This window comes from Ambystoma mexicanum, unplaced genomic scaffold (genome assembly GCF_040938575.1).
Source record: "Ambystoma mexicanum isolate Mex_15411 unplaced genomic scaffold, UKY_AmexF1_1 Mex_scaf10, whole genome shotgun sequence".
NCBI lineage: Eukaryota > Metazoa > Chordata > Amphibia > Caudata > Ambystomatidae > Ambystoma > Ambystoma mexicanum.
Window position 1 is genome coordinate 985,001 of NW_027182325.1, and position 12,500 is coordinate 997,500.

Here is a 12,500-nt window from a genome sequence, read left to right on the forward strand (position 1 = left end):
AAGTTCAGGAAGTGAGCCATTTCACAATTGCCTTTCAAAACTGCAAGGTCTAGCCGACTAGATGCTTAAAAGTACAAACTCACTAGGCCCAGAGCCTACGGCCACACCACACTGAATGCGCCCGATCTCGGAAGCTAAGCAGGGTCGGGCCTAGTTAGTACCTGGATGGGAGACTGCCTGGGAATACCAGGTGCTGTAGGCTTTTTTTGTGCTCCATGATTAGTAATTGCGCAACTTCTCAATTATTTTTCAAATTTGGTATGTTTCCAAAATAATTGTATCCCGTTTTATAGCGGAAATGTTGGACAACATCATGAGGGCTGGAGCTACCTTTTTACATAGAATTAGCATACAGGTAGTGTGTTCATGGGTAATAAATCAACTTTCACATGTAATGCAGTACAGAGAATATTGAGTCCTTCAAGAGGCATGAAAGAAAACCATTATTGTGTTGATTGTTCTCTCCACCTCCCTGCAACAGACACAGGATGGATGAATTAAAGTTATCCTACCAGACATAGGAGTCCTGAATGGGCCCACCAGTCTTATATATCTCGCCTGATCGAGCCTGATCGAGCGATGAGCGTGGTATCATGTTGCAAGTGGCTGCATGGCTTAGCTTACTAAATGCAAATGCATAAGAGTAATATTCTTAGCATTCCTAGAGCCTACGGCCACACCACACTGAATGCACCCGATCTCGACTGATCTCGGAAGTTAAGCAGTGTCAGGCCTAGTTAGTACCTGGATGGGAGACCGCCTGGGAATACCAGGTGCTGTAGGCTTTTTTGTGCTCCAAGTTCAGGAAGTGAGCCCTTTCTCAATTGCCTTTTAAAACTGCAAGGTCTAGCCGACTAGATGCTTAAAAGTACAAAACTCACTAGGCCCAGAGCCTACGGCCACACCACACTGAATGTGCCTGATCTCGTCTGATCTCAGAAGCTAAGCAGTGTCGGGCCTAGTTAGTACCTGGATGGAAGACCGCCTGGGAATACCAGGTGCTGTAGGCTTTTTTGTACTCCAAGTTCAGGAAGTGAGCCATTTCTCAATTGCCTTTCAAAACTGCAAGGTCTAGCCGACTAGATGCTTAAAAGTACAAAACTCACAAGAACCAGAGCCTACGGCCACACCACACTGAATGCGCCCGATCTCGTCTGATCTCGGAAGCTAAGCAGTGTCGGGCCTCGTTAGTACCTGGATGGGAGACCGCCTGGGAATACCAGGTGCTGTAGGCTTTTTTGTGCTCCAAGTTCAGGAAGTGAGCCATTTCTCAATTGCCTTTCAAAATTGCAAGGTCTAGCTGACTAGATGCTTAAAAGTACAAAACTCACTAGGCCCAGAGCCTACGGCCACACCACACTGATTGCGCCCGATCTCGTCTGATCTCGGAAGCTAAGCAGTGTCGGGCCTCGTTAGTACCTGGATGGGAGACCGCCTGGGAATACCAGGTGCTGTAGGCTTTTTTGTGCTCCAAGTTCAGGAAGTGAGCCATTTCTCAATTGCCTTTCAAAACTGCAAGGTCTAGCTGACTAGATGCTTAAAAGTACAAAACTCACTAGGCCCAGAGCCTACGGCCACACCACACTGATTGCGCCCGATCTCGTCTGATCTCGGAAGCTAAGCAGTGTCGGGCCTAGTTAGTACCTGGATGGGAGACCACCTGGGAATACCAGGTGCTGTAGGCTTTTTTGTGCTCCAAGTTCAGGAAGTGAGCCATTTCACAATTGCCTTTCAAAACTGCAAGGTCTAGCCGACTAGATGCTTAAAAGTACAAAACTCACTAGGCCCAGAGCCTACGGCCACACCACACTGAAGGTGCCCGATCTCGGAAGCTAAGCAGGGTCAGGCCTAGTTAGTACCTGGATGGGAGACTGCCTGGGAATACCAGGTGCTGTAGGCTTTTTTGTGCTCCATGATTAGTAATTGCGCAACTTCTCAATTATTTTTCAAATTTGGTATGTTTCCAAAATAATTGTATCCCGTTTTATAGCGGAAATGTTGGACAACATCATGAGGGCTGGAGCTACCTTTTTACATAGAATTAGCATACAGGCAGTGTGTTCATGGGTAATAAATCGACTTTCACATGTAATGCAGTACAGAGAATATTGAGTCCTTCAAGAGGCATGAAAGAAAACCATTATTGTGTTGATTGTTCTCTCCACCTCCCTGCAACAGACACAGGATGGATGAATTAAAGTTATCCTACCAGACATAGGAGTCCTGAATGGGCCCACCAGTCTTATATATCTCGCCTGATCGAGCGATGAGCGTGGTATCATGTTGCAAGTGGCTGCATGGCTTAGCTTACTAAATGCAAATGCATAAGAGTAATATTCTTAGCATTCCTAGAGCCTACGGCCACACCACACTGAATGCACCCGATCTCGTCTGATCTCGGAAGTTAAGCAGTGTCAGGCCTAGTTAGTACCTGGATGGGAGACCGCCTGGGAATACCAGGTGCTGTAGGCTTTTTTGTGCTCCAAGTTCAGGAAGTGAGCCCTTTCTCAATTGCCTTTTAAAACTGCAAGGTCTAGCCGACTAGATGCTTAAAAGTACAAAACTCACTAGGCCCAGAGCCTACGGCCACACCACACTGAATGTGCCCACACTGAATGTGCCCGATCTCGGAAGCTAAGCAGGGTCAGGCCTAGTTAGTACCTGGATGGGAGACTGCCTGGGAATACCAGGTGCTGTAGGCTTTTTTGTGCTCCATGATTAGTAATTGCGCAACTTCTCAATTATTTTTCAAATTTGGTATGTTTCCAAAATAATTGTATCCCGTTTTATAGCGGAAATGTTGGACAACATCATGAGGGCTGGAGCTACCTTTTTACATAGAATTAGCATACAGGTAGTGTGTTCATGGGTAATAAATCGACTTTCACATGTAATGCAGTACAGAGAATATTGAGTCCTTCAAGAGGCATGAAAGAAAACCATTATTGTGTTGATTGTTCTCTCCACCTCCCTGCAACAGACACAGGATGGATGAATTAAAGTTATCCTACCAGACATAGGAGTCCTGAATGGGCCCACCAGTCTTATATATCTCGCCTGATCGAGCCTGATCGAGCGCTGATCGAGCGATGAGCGTGGTATCATGTTGCAAGTGGCTGCATGGCTTAGCTTACTAAATGCAAATGCATAAGAGTAATATTCTTAGCATTCCTAGAGCCTACGGCCACACCACACTGAATGCACCCGATCTCGACTGATCTCGGAAGTTAAGCAGTGTCAGGCCTAGTTAGTACCTGGATGGGAGACCGCCTGGGAATACCAGGTGCTGTAGGCTTTTTTGTGCTCCAAGTTCAGGAAGTGAGCCCTTTCTCAATTGCCTTTTAAAACTGCAAGGTCTAGCCGACTAGATGCTTAAAAGTACAAAACTCACTAGGCCCAGAGCCTACGGCCACACCACACTGAATGTGCCTGATCTCGTCTGATCTCAGAAGCTAAGCAGTGTCGGGCCTAGTTAGTACGTGGATGGAAGACCGCCTGGGAATACCAGGTGCTGTAGGCTTTTTTGTACTCCAAGTTCAGGAAGTGAGCCATTTCTCAATTGCCTTTCAAAACTGCAAGGTCTAGCCGACTAGATGCTTAAAAGTACAAAACTCACAAGAACCAGAGCCTACGGCCACACCACACTGAATGCGCCCGATCTCGTCTGATCTCGGAAGCTAAGCAGTGTCGGGCCTCGTTAGTACCTGGATGGGAGACCGCCTGGGAATACCAGGTGCTGTAGGCTTTTTTGTGCTCCAAGTTCAGGAAGTGAGCCATTTCTCAATTTCCTTTCAAAACTGCAAGGTCTAGCTGACTAGATGCTTAAAAGTACAAAACTCACTAGGCCCAGAGCCTACGGCCACACCACACTGATTTCGTCTGATCTCGGAAGCTAAGCAGTGTCGGGCCTAGTTAGTACCTGGATGGGAGACCACCTGGGAATACCAGGTGCTGTAGGCTTTTTTGTGCTCCAAGTTCAGGAAGTGAGCCATTTCACAATTGCCTTTCAAAACTGCAAGGTCTAGCCGACTAGATGCTTAAAAGTACAAAACTCACTAGGCCCAGAGCCTACGGCCACACCACACTGAATGTGCCCGATCTCGGAAGCTAAGCAGGGTCAGGCCTAGTTAGTACCTGGATGGGAGACTGCCTGGGAATACCAGGTGCTGTAGGCTTTTTTGTGCTCCATGATTAGTAATTGCGCAACTTCTCAATTATTTTTCAAATTTGGTATGTTTCCAAAATAATTGTATCCCGTTTTATAGCGGAAATGTTGGACAACATCATGAGGGCTGGAGCTACCTTTTTACATAGAATTAGCATACAGGTAGTGTGTTCATGGGTAATAAATCGACTTTCACATGTAATGCAGTACAGAGAATATTGAGTCCTTCAAGAGGCATGAAAGAAAACCATTATTGTGTTGATTGTTCTCTCCACCTCCCTGCAACAGACACAGGATGGATGAATTAAAGTTATCCTACCAGACATAGGAGTCCTGAATGGGCCCACCAGTCTTATATATCTCGCCTGATCGAGCCTGATCGAGCGATGAGCGTGGTATCATGTTGCAAGTGGCTGCATGGCTTAGCTTACTAAATGCAAATGCATAAGAGTAATATTCTTAGCATTCCTAGAGCCTACGGCCACACCACACTGAATGCACCCGATCTCGTCTGATCTCGGAAGTTAAGCAGTGTCAGGCCTAGTTAGTACCTGGATGGGAGACCGCCTGGGAATACCAGGTGCTGTAGGCTTTTTTGTGCTCCAAGTTCAGGAAGTGAGCCCTTTCTCAATTGCCTTTTAAAACTGCAAGGTCTAGCCGACTAGATGCTTAAAAGTACAACACTCACTAGGCCCAGAGCCTACGGCCACACCACACTGAATGCGCCTGATCTCGTCTGATCTCAGAAGCTAAGCAGTGTCGGGCCTAGTTAGTACCTGGATGGGAGACCGCCTGGGAATACCAGGTGCTGTAGGCTTTTTTGTACTCCAAGTTCAGGAAGTGAGCCATTTCTCAATTGCCTTTCAAAACTGCAAGGTCTAGCCGACTAGATGCTTAAAAGTACAAAACTCACTAGGCCCAGAGCCTACGGCCACACCACACTGAATGCGCCCGATCTTGTCTGATCTCGGAAGCTAAGCAGTGTCGGGCCTAGTTAGTACCTGGATGGGAGACCACCTGGGAATACCAGGTGCTGTAGGCTTTTTTGTGCTCCAAGTTCAGGAAGTGAGCCATTTCACAATTGCCTTTCAAAACTGCAAGGTCTAGCCGACTAGATGCTTAAAAGTACAAACTCACTAGGCCCAGAGCCTACGGCCACACCACACTGAATGCGCCCGATCTCGGAAGCTAAGCAGGGTCGGGCCTAGTTAGTACCTGGATGGGAGACTGCCTGGGAATACCAGGTGCTGTAGGCTTTTTTTGTGCTCCATGATTAGTAATTGCGCAACTTCTCAATTATTTTTCAAATTTGGTATGTTTCCAAAATAATTGTATCCCGTTTTATAGCGGAAATGTTGGACAACATCATGAGGGCTGGAGCTACCTTTTTACATAGAATTAGCATACAGGTAGTGTGTTCATGGGTAATAAATCAACTTTCACATGTAATGCAGTACAGAGAATATTGAGTCCTTCAAGAGGCATGAAAGAAAACCATTATTGTGTTGATTGTTCTCTCCACCTCCCTGCAACAGACACAGGATGGATGAATTAAAGTTATCCTACCAGACATAGGAGTCCTGAATGGGCCCACCAGTCTTATATATCTCGCCTGATCGAGCGCTGATCGAGCGATGAGCGTGGTATCATGTTGCAAGTGGCTGCATGGCTTAGCTTACTAAATGCAAATGCATAAGAGTAATATTCTTAGCATTCCTAGAGCCTACGGCCACACCACACTGAATGCACCTGATCTCGACTGATCTCGGAAGTTAAGCAGTGTCAGGCCTAGTTAGTACCTGGATGGGAGACCGCCTGGGAATACCAGGTGCTGTAGGCTTTTTTGTGCTCCAAGTTCAGGAAGTGAGCCCTTTCTCAATTGCCTTTTAAAACTGCAAGGTCTAGCCGACTAGATGCTTAAAAGTACAAAACTCACTAGGCCCAGAGCCTACGGCCACACCACACTGAATGTGCCTGATCTCGTCTGATCTCAGAAGCTAAGCAGTGTCGGGCCTAGTTAGTACCTGGATGGAAGACCGCCTGGGAATACCAGGTGCTGTAGGCTTTTTTGTACTCCAAGTTCAGGAAGTGAGCCATTTCTCAATTGCCTTTCAAAACTGCAAGGTCTAGCCGACTAGATGCTTAAAAGTACAAAACTCACAAGAACCAGAGCCTACGGCCACACCACACTGAATGCGCCCGATCTCGTCTGATCTCGGAAGCTAAGCAGTGTCGGGCCTCGTTAGTACCTGGATGGGAGACCGCCTGGGAATACCAGGTGCTGTAGGCTTTTTTGTGCTCCAAGTTCAGGAAGTGAGCCATTTCTCAATTGCCTTTCAAAATTGCAAGGTCTAGCTGACTAGATGCTTAAAAGTACAAAACTCACTAGGCCCAGAGCCTACGGCCACACCACACTGATTGCGCCCGATCTCGTCTGATCTCGGAAGCTAAGCAGTGTCGGGCCTCGTTAGTACCTGGATGGGAGACCGCCTGGGAATACCAGGTGCTGTAGGCTTTTTTGTGCTCCAAGTTCAGGAAGTGAGCCATTTCTCAATTGCCTTTCAAAACTGCAAGGTCTAGCTGACTAGATGCTTAAAAGTACAAAACTCACTAGGCCCAGAGCCTACGGCCACACCACACTGATTGCGCCCGATCTCGTCTGATCTCGGAAGCTAAGCAGTGTCGGGCCTAGTTAGTACCTGGATGGGAGACCACCTGGGAATACCAGGTGCTGTTGGCTTTTTTGTGCTCCAAGTTCAGGAAGTGAGCCATTTCACAATTGCCTTTCAAAACTGCAAGGTCTAGCCGACTAGATGCTTAAAAGTACAAAACTCACTAGGCCCAGAGCCTACGGCCACACCACACTGAATGTGCCCGATCTCGGAAGCTAAGCAGGGTCAGGCCTAGTTAGTACCTGGATGGGAGACTGCCTGGGAATACCAGGTGCTGTAGGCTTTTTTGTGCTCCATGATTAGTAATTGCGCAACTTCTCAATTATTTTTCAAATTTGGTATGTTTCCAAAATAATTGTATCCCGTTTTATAGCGGAAATGTTGGACAACATCATGAGGGCTGGAGCTACCTTTTTACATAGAATTAGCATACAGGCAGTGTGTTCATGGGTAATAAATCGACTTTCACATGTAATGCAGTACAGAGAATATTGAGTCCTTCAAGAGGCATGAAAGAAAACCATTATTGTGTTGATTGTTCTCTCCACCTCCCTGCAACAGACACAGGATGGATGAATTAAAGTTATCCTACCAGACATAGGAGTCCTGAATGGGCCCACCAGTCTTATATATCTCGCCTGATCGAGCCTGATCGAGCGATGAGCGTGGTATCATGTTGCAAGTGGCTGCATGGCTTAGCTTACTAAATGCAAATGCATAAGAGTAATATTCTTAGCATTCCTAGAGCCTACGGCCACACCACACTGAATGCACCCGATCTCGTCTGATCTCGGAAGTTAAGCAGTGTCAGGCCTAGTTAGTACCTGGATGGGAGACCGCCTGGGAATACCAGGTGCTGTAGGCTTTTTTGTGCTCCAAGTTCAGGAAGTGAGCCCTTTCTCAATTGCCTTTTAAAACTGCAAGGTCTAGCCGACTAGATGCTTAAAAGTACAACACTCACTAGGCCCAGAGCCTACGGCCACACCACACTGAATGCGCCTGATCTCGTCTGATCTCAGAAGCTAAGCAGTGTCGGGCCTAGTTAGTACCTGGATGGGAGACCGCCTGGGAATACCAGGTGCTGTAGGCTTTTTTGTACTCCAAGTTCAGGAAGTGAGCCATTTCTCAATTGCCTTTCAAAACTGCAAGGTCTAGCCGACTAGATGCTTAAAAGTACAAAACTCACTAGGCCCAGAGCCTACGGCCACACCACACTGAATGCGCCCGATCTTGTCTGATCTCGGAAGCTAAGCAGTGTCGGGCCTAGTTAGTACCTGGATGGGAGACCACCTGGGAATACCAGGTGCTGTAGGCTTTTTTGTGCTCCAAGTTCAGGAAGTGAGCCATTTCACAATTGCCTTTCAAAACTGCAAGGTCTAGCCGACTAGATGCTTAAAAGTACAAACTCACTACGCCCAGAGCCTACGGCCACACCACACTGAATGCGCCCGATCTCGGAAGCTAAGCAGGGTCGGGCCTAGTTAGTACCTGGATGGGAGACTGCCTGGGAATACCAGGTGCTGTAGGCTTTTTTTGTGCTCCATGATTAGTAATTGCGCAACTTCTCAATTATTTTTCAAATTTGGTATGTTTCCAAAATAATTGTATCCCGTTTTATAGCGGAAATGTTGGACAACATCATGAGGGCTGGAGCTACCTTTTTACATAGAATTAGCATACAGGTAGTGTGTTCATGGGTAATAAATCAACTTTCACATGTAATGCAGTACAGAGAATATTGAGTCCTTCAAGAGGCATGAAAGAAAACCATTATTGTGTTGATTGTTCTCTCCACCTCCCTGCAACAGACACAGGATGGATGAATTAAAGTTATCCTACCAGACATAGGAGTCCTGAATGGGCCCACCAGTCTTATATATCTCGCCTGATCGAGCGCTGATCGAGCGATGAGCGTGGTATCATGTTGCAAGTGGCTGCATGGCTTAGCTTACTAAATGCAAATGCATAAGAGTAATATTCTTAGCATTCCTAGAGCCTACGGCCACACCACACTGAATGCACCCGATCTCGTCTGATCTCGGAAGTTAAGCAGTGTCAGGCCTAGTTAGTACCTGGATGGGAGACCGCCTGGGAATACCAGGTGCTGTAGGCTTTTTTGTGCTCCAAGTTCAGGAAGTGAGCCCTTTCTCAATTGCCTTTTAAAACTGCAAGGTCTAGCCGACTAGATGCTTAAAAGTACAAAACTCACTAGGCCCAGAGCCTACGGCCACACCACACTGAATGTGCCCACACTGAATGTGCCCGATCTCGGAAGCTAAGCAGGGTCAGGCCTAGTTAGTACCTGGATGGGAGACTGCCTGGGAATACCAGGTGCTGTAGGCTTTTTTGTGCTCCATGATTAGTAATTGCGCAACTTCTCAATTATTTTTCAAATTTGGTATGTTTCCAAAATAATTGTATCCCGTTTTATAGCGGAAATGTTGGACAACATCATGAGGGCTGGAGCTACCTTTTTACATAGAATTAGCATACAGGTAGTGTGTTCATGGGTAATAAATCGACTTTCACATGTAATGCAGTACAGAGAATATTGAGTCCTTCAAGAGGCATGAAAGAAAACCATTATTGTGTTGATTGTTCTCTCCACCTCCCTGCAACAGACACAGGATGGATGAATTAAAGTTATCCTACCAGACATAGGAGTCCTGAATGGGCCCACCAGTCTTATATATCTCGCCTGATCGAGCCTGATCGAGCGCTGATCGAGCGATGAGCGTGGTATCATGTTGCAAGTGGCTGCATGGCTTAGCTTACTAAATGCAAATGCATAAGAGTAATATTCTTAGCATTCCTAGAGCCTACGGCCACACCACACTGAATGCACCCGATCTCGACTGATCTCGGAAGTTAAGCAGTGTCAGGCCTAGTTAGTACCTGGATGGGAGACCGCCTGGGAATACCAGGTGCTGTAGGCTTTTTTGTGCTCCAAGTTCAGGAAGTGAGCCCTTTCTCAATTGCCTTTTAAAACTGCAAGGTCTAGCCGACTAGATGCTTAAAAGTACAAAACTCACTAGGCCCAGAGCCTACGGCCACACCACACTGAATGTGCCTGATCTCGTCTGATCTCAGAAGCTAAGCAGTGTCGGGCCTAGTTAGTACGTGGATGGAAGACCGCCTGGGAATACCAGGTGCTGTAGGCTTTTTTGTACTCCAAGTTCAGGAAGTGAGCCATTTCTCAATTGCCTTTCAAAACTGCAAGGTCTAGCCGACTAGATGCTTAAAAGTACAAAACTCACAAGAACCAGAGCCTACGGCCACACCACACTGAATGCGCCCGATCTCGTCTGATCTCGGAAGCTAAGCAGTGTCGGGCCTCGTTAGTACCTGGATGGGAGACCGCCTGGGAATACCAGGTGCTGTAGGCTTTTTTCTGCTCCAAGTTCAGGAAGTGAGCCATTTCTCAATTTCCTTTCAAAACTGCAAGGTCTAGCTGACTAGATGCTTAAAAGTACAAAACTCACTAGGCCCAGAGCCTACGGCCACACCACACTGATTTCGTCTGATCTCGGAAGCTAAGCAGTGTCGGGCCTAGTTAGTACCTGGATGGGAGACCACCTGGGAATACCAGGTGCTGTAGGCTTTTTTGTGCTCCAAGTTCAGGAAGTGAGCCATTTCACAATTGCCTTTCAAAACTGCAAGGTCTAGCCGACTAGATGCTTAAAAGTACAAAACTCACTAGGCCCAGAGCCTACGGCCACACCACACTGAATGTGCCCGATCTCGGAAGCTAAGCAGGGTCAGGCCTAGTTAGTACCTGGATGGGAGACTGCCTGGGAATACCAGGTGCTGTAGGCTTTTTTGTGCTCCATGATTAGTAATTGCGCAACTTCTCAATTATTTTTCAAATTTGGTATGTTTCCAAAATAATTGTATCCCGTTTTATAGCGGAAATGTTGGACAACATCATGAGGGCTGGAGCTACCTTTTTACATAGAATTAGCATACAGGTAGTGTGTTCATGGGTAATAAATCGACTTTCACATGTAATGCAGTACAGAGAATATTGAGTCCTTCAAGAGGCATGAAAGAAAACCATTATTGTGTTGATTGTTCTCTCCACCTCCCTGCAACAGACACAGGATGGATGAATTAAAGTTATCCTACCAGACATAGGAGTCCTGAATGGGCCCACCAGTCTTATATATCTCGCCTGATCGAGCCTGATCGAGCGATGAGCGTGGTATCATGTTGCAAGTGGCTGCATGGCTTAGCTTACTAAATGCAAATGCATAAGAGTAATATTCTTAGCATTCCTAGAGCCTACGGCCACACCACACTGAATGCACCCGATCTCGTCTGATCTCGGAAGTTAAGCAGTGTCAGGCCTAGTTAGTACCTGGATGGGAGACCGCCTGGGAATACCAGGTGCTGTAGGCTTTTTTGTACTCCAAGTTCAGGAAGTGAGCCATTTCTCAATTGCCTTTCAAAACTGCAAGGTCTAGCCGACTAGATGCTTAAAAGTACAAAACTCACTAGGCCCAGAGCCTACGGCCACACCACACTGAATGCGCCCGATCTCGTCTGATCTCGGAAGCTAAGCAGTGTCGGGCCTAGTTAGTACCTGGATGGGAGACCACCTGGGAATACCAGGTGCTGTAGGCTTTTTTGTGCTCCAAGTTCAGGAAGTGAGCCATTTCACAATTGCCTTTCAAAACTGCAAGGTCTAGCCGACTAGATGCTTAAAAGTACAAACTCACTAGGCCCAGAGCCTACGGCCACACCACACTGAATGCGCCCGATCTCGGAAGCTAAGCAGGGTCGGGCCTAGTTAGTACCTGGATGGGAGACTGCCTGGGAATACCAGGTGCTGTAGGCTTTTTTTGTGCTCCATGATTAGTAATTGCGCAACTTCTCAATTATTTTTCAAATTTGGTATGTTTCCAAAATAATTGTATCCCGTTTTATAGCGGAAATGTTGGACAACATCATGAGGGCTGGAGCTACCTTTTTACATAGAATTAGCATACAGGTAGTGTGTTCATGGGTAATAAAACAACTTTCACATGTAATGCAGTACAGAGAATATTGAGTCCTTCAAGAGGCATGAAAGAAAACCATTATTGTGTTGATTGTTCTCTCCACCTCCCTGCAACAGACACAGGATGGATGAATTAAAGTTATCCTACCAGACATAGGAGTCCTGAATGGGCCCACCAGTCTTATATATCTCGCCTGATCGAGCCTGATCGAGCGATGAGCGTGGTATCATGTTGCAAGTGGCTGCATGGCTTAGCTTACTAAATGCAAATGCATAAGAGTAATATTCTTAGCATTCCTAGAGCCTACGGCCACACCACACTGAATGCACCCGATCTCGACTGATCTCGGAAGTTAAGCAGTGTCAGGCCTAGTTAGTACCTGGATGGGAGACCGCCTGGGAATACCAGGTGCTGTAGGCTTTTTTGTGCTCCAAGTTCAGGAAGTGAGCCCTTTCTCAATTGCCTTTTAAAACTGCAAGGTCTAGCCGACTAGATGCTTAAAAGTACAAAACTCACTAGGCCCAGAGCCTACGGCCACACCACACTGAATGTGCCTGATCTCGTCTGATCTCAGAAGCTAAGCAGTGTCGGGCCTAGTTAGTACCTGGATGGAAGACCGCCTGGGAATACCAGGTGCTGTAGGCTTTTTTGTACTCCAAGTTC

General features: G+C 46.8%; 28 non-coding genes and 10 pseudogenes across 28 annotated transcripts; all 38 read left to right on the forward strand.

Annotated features, from left to right (window-relative positions):
* Positions 1 to 93: 93 nt before the first annotated feature.
* Positions 94 to 202, forward strand: LOC138543359 (5S ribosomal RNA; annotated as a pseudogene).
* Positions 203 to 666: 464 nt separating this feature from the next.
* Positions 667 to 785, forward strand: LOC138538364 (5S ribosomal RNA). Its single transcript, XR_011286467.1, has one exon. It is a non-coding gene; the product is annotated as a 5S ribosomal RNA (ribosomal RNA).
* A 106-nt stretch (positions 786 to 891) lies between these two features.
* Positions 892 to 1,010, forward strand: LOC138539586 (5S ribosomal RNA). Its single transcript, XR_011287650.1, has one exon. It is a non-coding gene; the product is annotated as a 5S ribosomal RNA (ribosomal RNA).
* A 106-nt stretch (positions 1,011 to 1,116) lies between these two features.
* LOC138549919 (5S ribosomal RNA) lies at positions 1,117 to 1,235 on the forward strand. The gene has a single exon (XR_011293688.1). It is a non-coding gene; the product is annotated as a 5S ribosomal RNA (ribosomal RNA).
* A 106-nt stretch (positions 1,236 to 1,341) lies between these two features.
* On the forward strand, positions 1,342 to 1,460 carry LOC138536934 (5S ribosomal RNA). Its single transcript, XR_011285091.1, has one exon. It is a non-coding gene; the product is annotated as a 5S ribosomal RNA (ribosomal RNA).
* Positions 1,461 to 1,566: 106 nt separating this feature from the next.
* Positions 1,567 to 1,685, forward strand: LOC138547615 (5S ribosomal RNA). The gene has a single exon (XR_011291448.1). It is a non-coding gene; the product is annotated as a 5S ribosomal RNA (ribosomal RNA).
* A 106-nt stretch (positions 1,686 to 1,791) lies between these two features.
* Positions 1,792 to 1,900, forward strand: LOC138546822 (5S ribosomal RNA; annotated as a pseudogene).
* A 453-nt stretch (positions 1,901 to 2,353) lies between these two features.
* Positions 2,354 to 2,472, forward strand: LOC138548849 (5S ribosomal RNA). The gene has a single exon (XR_011292643.1). It is a non-coding gene; the product is annotated as a 5S ribosomal RNA (ribosomal RNA).
* A 704-nt stretch (positions 2,473 to 3,176) lies between these two features.
* LOC138538365 (5S ribosomal RNA) lies at positions 3,177 to 3,295 on the forward strand. The gene has a single exon (XR_011286468.1). It is a non-coding gene; the product is annotated as a 5S ribosomal RNA (ribosomal RNA).
* A 106-nt stretch (positions 3,296 to 3,401) lies between these two features.
* LOC138541886 (5S ribosomal RNA) lies at positions 3,402 to 3,520 on the forward strand. The gene has a single exon (XR_011289881.1). It is a non-coding gene; the product is annotated as a 5S ribosomal RNA (ribosomal RNA).
* Positions 3,521 to 3,626: 106 nt separating this feature from the next.
* Positions 3,627 to 3,745, forward strand: LOC138549920 (5S ribosomal RNA). Its single transcript, XR_011293689.1, has one exon. It is a non-coding gene; the product is annotated as a 5S ribosomal RNA (ribosomal RNA).
* Positions 3,746 to 3,851: 106 nt separating this feature from the next.
* LOC138544389 (5S ribosomal RNA) lies at positions 3,852 to 3,960 on the forward strand (annotated as a pseudogene).
* A 106-nt stretch (positions 3,961 to 4,066) lies between these two features.
* On the forward strand, positions 4,067 to 4,175 carry LOC138546079 (5S ribosomal RNA; annotated as a pseudogene).
* Positions 4,176 to 4,638: 463 nt separating this feature from the next.
* LOC138548850 (5S ribosomal RNA) lies at positions 4,639 to 4,757 on the forward strand. Its single transcript, XR_011292644.1, has one exon. It is a non-coding gene; the product is annotated as a 5S ribosomal RNA (ribosomal RNA).
* Positions 4,758 to 4,863: 106 nt separating this feature from the next.
* Positions 4,864 to 4,982, forward strand: LOC138539974 (5S ribosomal RNA). Its single transcript, XR_011288033.1, has one exon. It is a non-coding gene; the product is annotated as a 5S ribosomal RNA (ribosomal RNA).
* A 106-nt stretch (positions 4,983 to 5,088) lies between these two features.
* Positions 5,089 to 5,207, forward strand: LOC138551165 (5S ribosomal RNA). Its single transcript, XR_011294897.1, has one exon. It is a non-coding gene; the product is annotated as a 5S ribosomal RNA (ribosomal RNA).
* A 105-nt stretch (positions 5,208 to 5,312) lies between these two features.
* On the forward strand, positions 5,313 to 5,421 carry LOC138543360 (5S ribosomal RNA; annotated as a pseudogene).
* Positions 5,422 to 5,886: 465 nt separating this feature from the next.
* On the forward strand, positions 5,887 to 6,005 carry LOC138541637 (5S ribosomal RNA). The gene has a single exon (XR_011289639.1). It is a non-coding gene; the product is annotated as a 5S ribosomal RNA (ribosomal RNA).
* Positions 6,006 to 6,111: 106 nt separating this feature from the next.
* LOC138539587 (5S ribosomal RNA) lies at positions 6,112 to 6,230 on the forward strand. Its single transcript, XR_011287651.1, has one exon. It is a non-coding gene; the product is annotated as a 5S ribosomal RNA (ribosomal RNA).
* Positions 6,231 to 6,336: 106 nt separating this feature from the next.
* Positions 6,337 to 6,455, forward strand: LOC138549921 (5S ribosomal RNA). The gene has a single exon (XR_011293690.1). It is a non-coding gene; the product is annotated as a 5S ribosomal RNA (ribosomal RNA).
* Positions 6,456 to 6,561: 106 nt separating this feature from the next.
* LOC138536936 (5S ribosomal RNA) lies at positions 6,562 to 6,680 on the forward strand. The gene has a single exon (XR_011285092.1). It is a non-coding gene; the product is annotated as a 5S ribosomal RNA (ribosomal RNA).
* A 106-nt stretch (positions 6,681 to 6,786) lies between these two features.
* Positions 6,787 to 6,905, forward strand: LOC138536779 (5S ribosomal RNA). Its single transcript, XR_011284942.1, has one exon. It is a non-coding gene; the product is annotated as a 5S ribosomal RNA (ribosomal RNA).
* A 106-nt stretch (positions 6,906 to 7,011) lies between these two features.
* LOC138546080 (5S ribosomal RNA) lies at positions 7,012 to 7,120 on the forward strand (annotated as a pseudogene).
* Positions 7,121 to 7,583: 463 nt separating this feature from the next.
* Positions 7,584 to 7,702, forward strand: LOC138548851 (5S ribosomal RNA). Its single transcript, XR_011292645.1, has one exon. It is a non-coding gene; the product is annotated as a 5S ribosomal RNA (ribosomal RNA).
* A 106-nt stretch (positions 7,703 to 7,808) lies between these two features.
* On the forward strand, positions 7,809 to 7,927 carry LOC138539986 (5S ribosomal RNA). The gene has a single exon (XR_011288045.1). It is a non-coding gene; the product is annotated as a 5S ribosomal RNA (ribosomal RNA).
* A 106-nt stretch (positions 7,928 to 8,033) lies between these two features.
* LOC138551166 (5S ribosomal RNA) lies at positions 8,034 to 8,152 on the forward strand. The gene has a single exon (XR_011294898.1). It is a non-coding gene; the product is annotated as a 5S ribosomal RNA (ribosomal RNA).
* A 105-nt stretch (positions 8,153 to 8,257) lies between these two features.
* On the forward strand, positions 8,258 to 8,366 carry LOC138543362 (5S ribosomal RNA; annotated as a pseudogene).
* A 465-nt stretch (positions 8,367 to 8,831) lies between these two features.
* LOC138548852 (5S ribosomal RNA) lies at positions 8,832 to 8,950 on the forward strand. Its single transcript, XR_011292646.1, has one exon. It is a non-coding gene; the product is annotated as a 5S ribosomal RNA (ribosomal RNA).
* A 704-nt stretch (positions 8,951 to 9,654) lies between these two features.
* Positions 9,655 to 9,773, forward strand: LOC138538366 (5S ribosomal RNA). The gene has a single exon (XR_011286469.1). It is a non-coding gene; the product is annotated as a 5S ribosomal RNA (ribosomal RNA).
* Positions 9,774 to 9,879: 106 nt separating this feature from the next.
* Positions 9,880 to 9,998, forward strand: LOC138541887 (5S ribosomal RNA). The gene has a single exon (XR_011289882.1). It is a non-coding gene; the product is annotated as a 5S ribosomal RNA (ribosomal RNA).
* Positions 9,999 to 10,104: 106 nt separating this feature from the next.
* Positions 10,105 to 10,223, forward strand: LOC138549922 (5S ribosomal RNA). Its single transcript, XR_011293691.1, has one exon. It is a non-coding gene; the product is annotated as a 5S ribosomal RNA (ribosomal RNA).
* A 106-nt stretch (positions 10,224 to 10,329) lies between these two features.
* Positions 10,330 to 10,438, forward strand: LOC138544391 (5S ribosomal RNA; annotated as a pseudogene).
* A 106-nt stretch (positions 10,439 to 10,544) lies between these two features.
* LOC138546081 (5S ribosomal RNA) lies at positions 10,545 to 10,653 on the forward strand (annotated as a pseudogene).
* Positions 10,654 to 11,116: 463 nt separating this feature from the next.
* LOC138548853 (5S ribosomal RNA) lies at positions 11,117 to 11,235 on the forward strand. The gene has a single exon (XR_011292647.1). It is a non-coding gene; the product is annotated as a 5S ribosomal RNA (ribosomal RNA).
* Positions 11,236 to 11,341: 106 nt separating this feature from the next.
* LOC138547694 (5S ribosomal RNA) lies at positions 11,342 to 11,460 on the forward strand. Its single transcript, XR_011291525.1, has one exon. It is a non-coding gene; the product is annotated as a 5S ribosomal RNA (ribosomal RNA).
* Positions 11,461 to 11,565: 105 nt separating this feature from the next.
* LOC138543363 (5S ribosomal RNA) lies at positions 11,566 to 11,674 on the forward strand (annotated as a pseudogene).
* Positions 11,675 to 12,138: 464 nt separating this feature from the next.
* On the forward strand, positions 12,139 to 12,257 carry LOC138538367 (5S ribosomal RNA). The gene has a single exon (XR_011286470.1). It is a non-coding gene; the product is annotated as a 5S ribosomal RNA (ribosomal RNA).
* Positions 12,258 to 12,363: 106 nt separating this feature from the next.
* Positions 12,364 to 12,482, forward strand: LOC138539588 (5S ribosomal RNA). Its single transcript, XR_011287652.1, has one exon. It is a non-coding gene; the product is annotated as a 5S ribosomal RNA (ribosomal RNA).
* The last annotated feature ends 18 nt before the right edge of the window (positions 12,483 to 12,500 follow it).